General features: G+C 49.8%; 1 non-coding gene across 1 annotated transcript; it reads right to left on the bottom strand.

Moving 5' to 3' along the window:
- Window positions 1-2948: 2948 nt before the first annotated feature.
- Window positions 2949-3111, bottom strand: LOC149336387 (U1 spliceosomal RNA). Its single transcript, XR_016284699.1, has one exon. It is a non-coding gene; the product is annotated as a U1 spliceosomal RNA (small nuclear RNA).
- Window positions 3112-10871: the final 7760 nt, after the last annotated feature.

The raw sequence follows: 10871 nt of genomic DNA, 5'->3' as shown, positions 1-10871 counted from the left end.
CTTTTTCGATGTGCAGGCCCAATACACGGAGGGTGCCAACCTCAGGTACGCGGTCACCATTCAGTTCAATGGCAATGGGGGAGTGGGGACAGCGGTGGTTCTTAGGCCGGATGAGGAGCAGTTCGGACTTCTCTGGGGAGCAAGACAGTCCGATGGTCCGTGCGTAATTTTGGGTGAGGGTGGCTGCTTCCTGTAAGGTGCTCTCTATATCGCCGTCACTGCCGTGGGTGGTCCACAGGGTGATATCGTCGGCATAAAGTGTGTGCTTCAGGTATGGAATAGTTGACAATTTTGGGGCGAGGGGGATGAGGGTAATGTTAAAGAGAAAGGGGGAAAAGACGGACCCTTGAGCGAGGAGTCAAGACCTCTTCGCCTGCTTCTAATCGCGGAAGTCCTGGAACCCGTCACCAAGGCCTGCGTGCCGGGGACGGGGAGTAGGGGGCCTCCTTATCTGGTGGAAAATAAAGTTGATATCATCATCATTATCATGAATCTCAATACCTGACTGCTCAGGAACGCCGCAATGTTACCAGGCGAAGGCAACGCGCCGAAGAATCGCCAGAAGAACGCGCGCACTATTGCTAACGCAATTTACCAGGTTTAACCAGAGCTAAACCACTGCCAAATTATTTGTAGGGCTGCCCGAGTTTGTGTGACGCTAAGAGGACTAACCTTTGAGGACATTGATCCACGTTTACTTGCCCTATTTTCCTCGAAAATACACAAGATGCTTAGTGGTTTAATATGGCTCCTTTCTAAGCTGCACGAAAAATGAAGCCGCTAGCGAACAAGCTTATTTCCCGCCACATGCGCGGCACAAACACTGGCTTTGTGTGCGCGGTCCGTTTCGAAACTGCTGCGCTTACGAGGCTGTCAGTGTCCCAAACTATTCAAAGAACCCCAGATGGTCGAAATTTCCGGAGCCCTTCATTACGGCGTCCCTCACAGCCTGGGTTGCTTTGGGACATTAAACCCAAATTAACCAATTCAAGAATTTTTGTGTTCTGTGTGTTTGTGCCTTTTCTCCGCTCCTAAGCTCATGTCGTTCAACGGAGCCAAGGCGTAGGCAAGAGCACGAATGATAAGCGGTGTGTGTGCGGAGCGATCGAGTGTGCAAGCGAAAGGCTACGCTACACACGACACGGCATACGCACAAGTAAAAAAACCTTTTTTGGGGGGGCTTGCAAGGAGGAAAAAAAAAACTGAGGAAGGAGCGCGCACGCAGATGGCTATCTCGTGACGTGATCACGGCGGGATGGGGGGGGGGGACCGACTCTCTCAGTTTTACTGTTTTGAAGCGAAAAGCTTCACTACGCGCACACATTCAGTGAGCTGACCCAGGCATACAGATCCTCACGCCAGCTCTACCCCCCGCCCCACTCCTCCCTAGATAACAAACACGCAACACTCTGGCGCAGACTACAGACACACACTCTCCCCTCACCCCTTAACCTAGCCCACTATCATCCATCCTTTCACACTTCCGCATGTGCCCTATGCCCAGAACCCTTCGCTTCTTTCCTCCACATCCTTTCCCTCTGCCCCGCGGACCCTCCCCCACGGGACCTAGAGAACCTCAATACCTTGGAGGACTGGGAGACCCTGCTGCGCTCGGAGGACCCGGCCGTGCAGACCATCGTCACCGGCCGTGCTGCCAGTGTTATGGACCTCCGGAACATAAACACTTGAGTGCAGTGGTGTCGTCGCGGGGACCCTGGGGCGTGCCCTGAAGTCCTGTGTAAATAATTTTTTTTCTCTCTCTTTTCACTACGCGGGTCAGAGTCGAGCTTCGCGTGAGCTGAACTGGTGAGTTATGCGCATGCGAGAAACCGAGTGATGTCGCCCGCCGCGCAGGTGGTCGCTGCCGCACCCATCGCCGCCGCCGACTCCGTCGTCGGACCTTTCGGCGCAGCCGCGCGCTACTGCGCATGTTGGTCGCCTCCTCGCTGTCGCTACAACTGTGCGCTTCGTTTCCTCGCCCACCGTTTGACCTTTCGCTGGAGCCGCATGTTGCCCGTGTCGCAGCCGGCAACCCACCTCTCCGCATTCCTGCGGGCACTTTTAACCGCGCCGATTTCCGTCTCCTCCTCCGTACAGGCACGGTCGAACACCTCCACCACTGCCGTGGTGCTCCCAGTGCTTTCTGAGCGAACTGCGACAGCCATGACGTCAAACCAAGGATACTGAAGCTAAGCCTCCGGAGCAATAGCGCAAACAAGACAAGGGACCAAGAACGAGCAAACAAACACAGCGCAGTGCTGGGGCGTGCCCCTGAATTCCTCTTACAATAAAGTTTCTCTCTCTCTCTACTGTGCTGTGCAGCGCTGTATGTGTCTACTCGTTTCCGCTATTGCTCCAAGCCACTGCCTCTTTCTTTTATGCGAAGCATACTACTTTAGCTACCACTTCAGTCCTTCACCGTGGTTATGCGACTCCAAATCACGTGATACATGACGTCACACCACGTGACACGATGACGTCACGACAGTAGAGAAACGGGGGCCCACCTCGCGCCGTCGCTGTGGTTGTGCGCCTCCAAATTACGCGACACGACGATGCCACACCACGTGACACGATGACGTCACGACAGATCGCCGTCACGCGCTGTGAGAGGGAGAACGATGCCATCGCACAGACGCCGGAATGTCCTCGAGCGGCATTCCCGCGCATTTCGAACGCGCGTTCGCACTTGGTGTAGGTGAAACGCTCGCTCCACCGGGCAGGCGAACGCGGCTTCCGTGGCGTTCCGCTGTAGCCATGCCGTTGTCTTCCCCCACGACGAAGGCTTCTAGTGGTTGTATTAAAATGACCAAGTATTCAACCATGGAAAGCCATGTATTACCAAGCCTAGCCATCAACATGCTTCGCATCTGACCAGGCTTAACTTTAGCTAAGCAGTATACACCACAGAATACGGTGGAATTCTGCTTTTTGAATTTGATTATGGTTAGGGGGATGCGCGCACGCACTCCCCCACTACCAAAAATTACATGCCCCATCTGCCTCTATTGAGGAAGTGGCAAGGGTCAACGCGGTCGCAGTGCAATACCCGCATCTCACCCTGGAGGCTCCTCCATCCTGACCAAGGATGCCCCAGCACCAGGTAAGTATGCCTGTCACACGCTAGGCCCTGCGAACCCATCTAAGGCGACCGCCACGCCGTTGCCAGTGAGCGTTCTGTTATGAATCAATCGTAAACTCGAATAGAAAGCTTCAGGCGCTCACTTCTGCTAGTTCTACTTGTTTGTCGCTATAACTCTAAAACTGTAACTGCTCCGCTAATTTTACTTGAAAATTAAATTGCTTGGCGGCAATTAGAACGCTTCAAAGTACTGTGTTTTCGTTCTTTCAGCACCCATGGCGCCACCTGCTTTCAATTTCTTTTGTCTGAGGCTGTTTTTTATTGTTATTTTTCTTGACGAAAACAAAAATAACGCGCCCCTTTGAATCACATACGAATGCGGCAGCTTTGGTCCGCTCCGGTGAGCGCGGCTTCGGCCGCTTATCTGTTTTTGCAGCAACGTCCGCTCCGGCGGACGCAGTTGTTGCTGCGACGCGCGTCTTTTCTTCCCCTTTTCTCTTTCCTCTGGTCTTTTATCTCTCATCTATCTGCACGTGGCAGCGGTGGTGGCTTGGCCCGAGCCAGTAGGCAGGCCCGTGCAATTTCCTTTTCATTCTTCTCTCTGTCAGAAAAAAAACAACCAGAGTATAACATGAAAGTCAACTATTCGCCAATTAAATGAAGGAAGCCAACAGACATGGAAACCGAGGAAAGCACAGGAGGATGTTTCTATTTGTTTGCATGTGGTGCTGGTCAATAAAAAGTTCACTTGTGCAAATTCTTTGTGGCTGAAAAATAATTGATTAGAAAGTAGAAAGAAAAAAATTGCAGGATTGTCCTTGTCTGCTTAAGATCCCTGTCCGCTCTTGCTCCCAGCAATTTTTTTCATTTTTTTACATTTTATGACTAGGGTTCAAGGCTGTCGCGGACCCTCCCCCGCGGGACCTAGAGAACCTCAAGACCTGGGAGGACTGGGAGACTCTGCTGCGCTCGGAGGACCCGGCCATGCAGACCATCGCCACCGGCCGTGCTGCCAGTGTTATGGACCTTAGGAGCATAAACACTTGAGTGCAGTGGGGTCGAGCGGGGACCCTGGGGCGTGCCCCGAATTCCTGTGTAAATAAAGTTTTCTCTCTCTCTCTCCCTCCTCAGCTTTTTTTTCTTTCATGCGGGTTTGTGGGCATGTGCCAAAATGGGAGACGCTGCGGAAAGCGTTGCGCAGACGACGCGACGGCCCGGCTATGCTCAGCCTTGGCCCGTCAGTCAGAACGACGTACCAATGAAATGCCTTTAGCGAAAACGCTCCGTACGACATAAAACGAGCCAGAGTAGAGGGCGTGGACGTTTTCTTGTGGATAAAAAGAACGAGCGGGCTTTGATTTGAATTTTTGCAGCTTTTCGGGGCGCGCATGGCTCTGGTATTTTGCAGAGGCTTTCTTCGATGCCTCGTCTATGCAATGGGCTTGTTCTTCAAAAATGTCCGGACCATAGGCAGGTTGCTTTTAAACGTGGCGTCGAGAGAGTTGGTTTGTAGTTTTTGAGGAAAGGAAATGGCTCATTAACTGTCTCACATCTCGGTGGATGGATGGATGGAAACAACTTTATTGCACACACACACACACACACACACACACACACACACACACACACACACACACACACACACACACACACACACACACACACACACACACACACACACACACACACACACACACACACACACACACACACACACACACACACACACACACACACACACACACACACACACACACACACACACACACACAAAATCTTCCAGGGTGGTCTCCTACTGGTCCAGGAGTCCACGGGCTAGTGCTTCACGTAAAGCCCGATCCACTAGCCATTTCTGGCCGGCGGGCTGAGCGGTCCGTAAAGCAGCCTCCCAGGAAGAATGAGTGGGATTGGGGATGGGGGATACTGCCTTTGGGGAAGGACATTCCCAAAGGTAATGGAAAAGTGTGGATTTGGGCACGCCACAGGTGTTACAATCAGGAGGAAAGGTGGGATGAAAGCATGAGAGGTGGTGGGGTGAAATAAAGCAGCCTGTCTGTAATTGCCGCCATGTGCGGTGGACACCTGAAACGCGCCGTAAGAGAAGAGATAAAGGAAGGAGTGAAAGAGGAAAGGGAGAGATATTTTCGCGCCGATACGAATGACCATACGTACCCTGGCGCTTCTTTGCATCTTTGCAAATGGGGAACTCTTTGCCCAGAACCGTTCGCTTCTGCTCTCCACATCCTTTCCCTCTGCCTGGCGGACCCTCCCCCGCGGGACCTAGAGAACCTCAAGACCTGGGAGGACTGGGAGACCCTGCTGCGCTCGGAGGACCCGGCCGTGCAGACCATCGCCACTGGCCGTGCTGACAGTGTATGAACCTTAGGAACATAAACACTTGAGTGCAGTGGGGTCGTGCGGGGACCCTGGAGCGTGCCCCGAATTCCTGTTAAATTAAAGTTTTTCTCTCTCTCTTAGCAGAAAGACTGCGTGTGGCTTCTCTTTATTTTTTTGTCAGCTTGTTCTTTGCTGAAGCCTAAAGACTGTGTGCCCCAGCGCCACGTGTGTCCCCGGAAGGAGTCCATTTTGCATCAGTCCGGTTGACTTAAGGCATACTTTTCTGTCGAGTGTAGCGCCGCTATAATATGTTTAGAACGGTTCCACTCTCTGTTCCATGGGATGTTTACCGCACTTGCACTGTTTACGTACACCTAGCGTTGAAAGCTTGGCAATGAGCCTTGCTTCGTCTTTTTTTTAACCGCTGTAGCGAACTAGAAAGGAGGAACTAATTAACTAAATGTTATTTGGTGGTTTCGGAGGTGCTGTCCGAAGTTGGACCTATTATTTTAAGTTCGGAAAGTACTTAGTGAAGCGACGATCGAAGCTCCGGTAATGAGCCACAATTACCATACTTCGCGCTGCCCAGAGCGGTAAGATGAAAAGGTTACAACGATGTGTTTTTCGTTTTGGAGGCGTTCAACACGACTAGTAATTGATTCGTGGGTTGAGAGACTTCTTCAATAAGTAATCGATTCTTTGACCGCAACTACGAGATAGTCACCACCGACAACATGCTGAAGGCTAATAATAGCGTCAGAAGGTGCCTGCTAATTAACACTGGTCCTTGGCAAATCCATTTAATAACTGGCGCTCGGGGGCCTCGAATCTTTTCCGTGTTTCTTTGGCTGTCTCTCCCTAACTCCGGAAGAATATGAGCAGCGTTGGGGCATTTCTGTGTCCCCATCTAACAGCATGATGACTAGCCTTCGTAAACTTGCTTTTTCCCAAGCTTGACGCTTTCTTATGTTGCGAAGGATTGACACCGAGGACTATCAAGCCCCAAGTGCCACCCTCCACCTCATCCGCTTTTTTGTGCGAATTAAAGTAGCCTCTCGGGAGGAGGGAAGGCAGTCACATGATTAAGGCGCCTCAATGGCTAACGCGACCAGTGGTGAGAATATCTCGAAAGGCACTTTGTTCCTGACACACTTCGCTTATTAATCATGCCCGCCTGAATGTCATTATCCTCTCTCGGTCGAAAAACGTGGTGATATTAGGCTACAGCGTAATACAAAACTAGTGCAGACGCTTTGCACTCATCAGAATGCCCCTCTCGAAGCTTAATGTGATAGCTGTCTGCAGGGCTAGTTTTGAAAACCGTCGCACGCTGATGGTGCCGATTAGAGCTCCGCACAACCCCCGTGATCAAGCTCAGGCATTTGTCGACCACACCGGGCTAACAAACTGGAAGGCGAGGATTAAGAGAGCTTAAAGCAATATGGAAACTAAGTGAGGATCGGGCGCAGAAACACGCGGAAGTAATCCCAGGTAAGAAGAGTTAGAGATCACACAACTGCTTACTCTAAAGTCGACAGGAGAAGGCCGGCAAACCTGTATTAGGACTTAGTGGTAATGAATAGCCAATTCTTCATATGCAGGACGACAAGGCTTTAAGGGATACGAAAGCGAGGCAAACTTTAGCTGCCATTTTGATACCCGGCTCATTTCTTACTACAGCGCTATGTTGGCCAAACAAGTTCAATAAATCACCTTATTTTGGTAAAATCTGCCTTGTTTTTTTTCACGCAGTTTGTTCCTGAGGCGCGAATAAAAATATTGAACGAGAATTCTGACGGAATTAAGAATTGTGGAGGAACAATGAATTGTATTCATTTATGCGGTGGTCATTCATTTAACTTCAGCTCGTTTTGTTATGTTAACATGGGCGTTGGCAAAGAAAGCTTATTTTCTTAGCTGGCCGCTGTCCTACATGCAATGAGCTGCATAGAACTTACAAATGCGCACACTGTAGCTAAGGCTGTCACAATCGCAGGGATTCCAATATGTTCAGTGAATGCGCTAGTGTGGTGATCCTCACAACTATCCACATCATCGTCATCAGCCTGATTACGCCCACAGCCGGGCAAGGGCCTCTCTCATATCTTTCCAATTAACCCTGTCCTTTGCCAGTTGCGGCCACCATATCCCCGCAAGCTTCTCCGCCCACCCAACTTTCTGCCTCCCCCTGCTACGCTTGCCTTCTCTTGGAATCCTCTCCGTTTCGCTTAAGGACCAGCGGTTATCTTGCCTTCGCATTACATGCCCTGCCCAAGCCTACCTCTTTCCCTTGATTTCGACTTGGATGCTATTAACCCGCGTTTGTTCCTTCACCCATTCCTGCCGCTTCAGATCTCTTAACGTTACACCTATCGTTTTTCTTTCCATGGCTCGCTGCGTTGTCCTTAACTAAAGCTGAACCCTTTCTGTTAGCCTCCACGTTTCTGCCCCATAGGCGAGTGCCGGTAAGATACAGCTGTTGTAGAATTTTTTTTTTTAGGGATATTGGCAAACTGATATTCCTGATCTTCCATTCATGGCATTCATGACCACCACATAGGACTATATCTCTATGGGAGTCTTGACACTGCAGCTCAGTCGCCCGAGTAGACGAATAACCTGATTTCAATCTGTGCTCCGTCAACTGATGTATCTGCAGCTGGGTTTCGACGGTTCTCGCTCATTGATTCGCTCTGTTAGCATTGAGGTTTTATATCGACTAAAATCTTCAGCACCTATCGTTGAAGAAAATATGCAGAACACTGCAACTAAAGCTCACACTGGCGTTCACTCTCGCTGAAGCTATCAGATGAATAATGCATTTTGTTCGGGTGTTGATGGTGGTGACAGCACTAGGTTATGAGGGATGAGGTGATTATGATGGGTGTGTTGTCTGTAAAGGGACTGAAGTCGCACATATTTGCTCCTGCCCGCCTTACCATAATTACTGTATCTAATAATACAAATCCGATAAGCTAGTTACAGACTACTAAATATATAACTAACCAGCTCCTGACACATTTCGTTTACTTATTATGATAGCTGTAGCCATTTCTTCAAATGTAAAATTGAGGCGGGCGCGTCGATTTCATCAGCTTCCTAAAGACACCTAAGCGCAATTAGGAGCTCGAAAATTGCGTCCGTAGAAGGTGAAAAAGAGCTAACATTGCGAAAGCCAAATTCAGGCCACCGTAGGTGCTTTACATCCATTTATTATTGCTGCTGAAAGTACGAAAAATTTTCAAAATTAATTTGAAAAACTGCATAGAAAAAATTTCGAGGATCTCAGAAAAAAAAAACTAGAGGAGAACACTGCTTGCAATGTTCTGCACGTGTGCCCCATCTTCCACTATTCCTTAACCGTGCAGGATTTTCAGGCACTTCATTGAACTTTCCACGCTTTGTAGTTTCAAAGAATTACGACATACAAGTATAAAGAGATATTAAGAACGACTGCCGCATATTTTTTTCTGAGTAAAAATCAATACTTCGGTATTTTTTACTCTGCTTATTTTCGGCCGGCGACAAACGCGTATGCAAAGCCGGTAAGTTGAGAGCTTCATCTGGAATATTTTTTTTGCGATTAAATTCAAAGCCACGGTGTTAGTCATCGCATCGAGACTACTATGGACTTCTTGGTCACTGCCAAAGTGGAGGCTGGGTGGTTAGCTTATGAGATCCACATTAAATGATTGTAAAGTGAAAGTTGTGGAAATACTCCCCCCCCCCCCCCCCCCCAAAAGTGGCTCGGCTTGTCGGGACACCGAACGGAGGGTTAGAAATAACTTAGATCACTTAACATTCTTCCATGTGCGCGGGCATTGCATAGCACCCAGGTGTTTTGTATTTCGTCTCGATCGCAATACCGCCACCGCGGAAGGGAGCAAACCAGCGACCTCGACATGCGTGATAGCCCCTTATGCGCTTTCTGCAGGTGTGACGAGATCATGGCAGATGTTCTCTGTGCGCATTCCCATCATTAAGTGGTGATAGAAAGTCTCTATGTGTTGTCCTGGAGTGTCTTTATCCGCACCCGCTGAAGGAGATGAAGATTCTCGGCAGAGGTCGCTACTACTGTCGGCGTTAAAGGCCTGTCGGGCTCTGCTCCGTTTCCTGAAGGCTCGGGCCTGCCAGATTGCCTATGAACTTACCGCACGCTAACTGCGTACTGACTTCATTTTCTATTTAGCTTCCTTTGGCTCTCATCCCTTCATCTAATGCATCGTAGAACACAACCGCGAAAGGCAAAATGCGCCTGTGTGCTCTGCAATGTCAGTGCAGCCTTCGACCCCCACCCCATTCAAGTAATGTGGGTCCCCGCTCACACGAGTCACCCAAATAACGAGGCATCCCAGTCCTTTGTTCGAGGATAAGTCGGCCGAGCAGGACTTGCCGCCTCCTGGGGGTTGCTTTTGAGCGCATGGTCTCGCATCACGAAACCCCCTCTATTATTGCGCGCAGTGAACCATCTACTCCACTCTTCTAAATCTCTGACTAAACTACAACAGGTGACGTGGAGCCAGCTTCAGTCCCACACGTTCTCATCCCCTGCTTTCTTAGCTTTGGCCCATCCAGGACCGTTCTCGCCACGGTGTAGCCTACGTGGGCACCGAAAGCAGATTTCACTCACATAATGTTTCAGTGCTCGGAGTTCCACCCTCTAGCCACTTTGCAACTCTCGGACCTCGAGCGATGGGAGGCTGCTATGTCCAGCTCTGACCTGGCTGTTCAAGAGCAGCTGGAGAACTGGGCTTTGGGAGTCGCTGGGAAGCACCGGCTTCCGGCCACGACACGCAGCCAAGAGCCGACCTTTCATTAGGACATACCCGTCTTAAGATTCCCAATACTGCAATGAAGTTTTTCATCACTACCACCATGTCAGTGAACGTTAATTATGTTCAGGTGGTGAAAATATTATAGAACCCTCCACTATTACATCTATGCCGCTCTTTCGTGTTTCATATCCACCTTCCTCCTTTCTCTCATGGCTTCTCTGACGGGAGTAATTGCTCATTTGCATCCACCCAAACGCAGCCGTACGTCTGCAAAGAAAAGCTATACGGCTTGCTCAGAAATTTTACATTCATTTTTACATTCATGACGCAGCGTGCATTTATACAAGCTACGTTGCAGCTAACAACGTATTATATTTCACTGTTTCAAGGTATCACAAAATCTCGTAACATCCTCCACACAGTTCGTTCATACTGTACCTAGAGAGACGGGACATATCTCTTCCTTTGCATGCCAGCCGCTCTACACGAGCTCTATTTGAATAATTAGAGAGGACACGCACCGCCCATGTTCCCGGCGCCCCAATGACAGGTCGAACAAAGGCGCTGTCGCTCACCGTTTTCCTGGTCTCAGATAGGAGGGTCGAAAACATGGATGCGCGAAAAAAAAATACATGGCAGACAACATGGGCGTTCCTATGGCAGAAGGGGCGTCTACG

The sequence above is a fragment of the Amblyomma mixtum genome, chromosome 7, assembly GCF_055824585.1.
Source record: "Amblyomma mixtum isolate Tamu chromosome 7, ASM5582458v1, whole genome shotgun sequence".
Taxonomy (NCBI): domain Eukaryota; kingdom Metazoa; phylum Arthropoda; class Arachnida; order Ixodida; family Ixodidae; genus Amblyomma; species Amblyomma mixtum.
The sequence above is the reverse complement of the archived record's forward strand: the minus strand, read 5'-3'. Positions and strand labels throughout refer to the sequence as shown.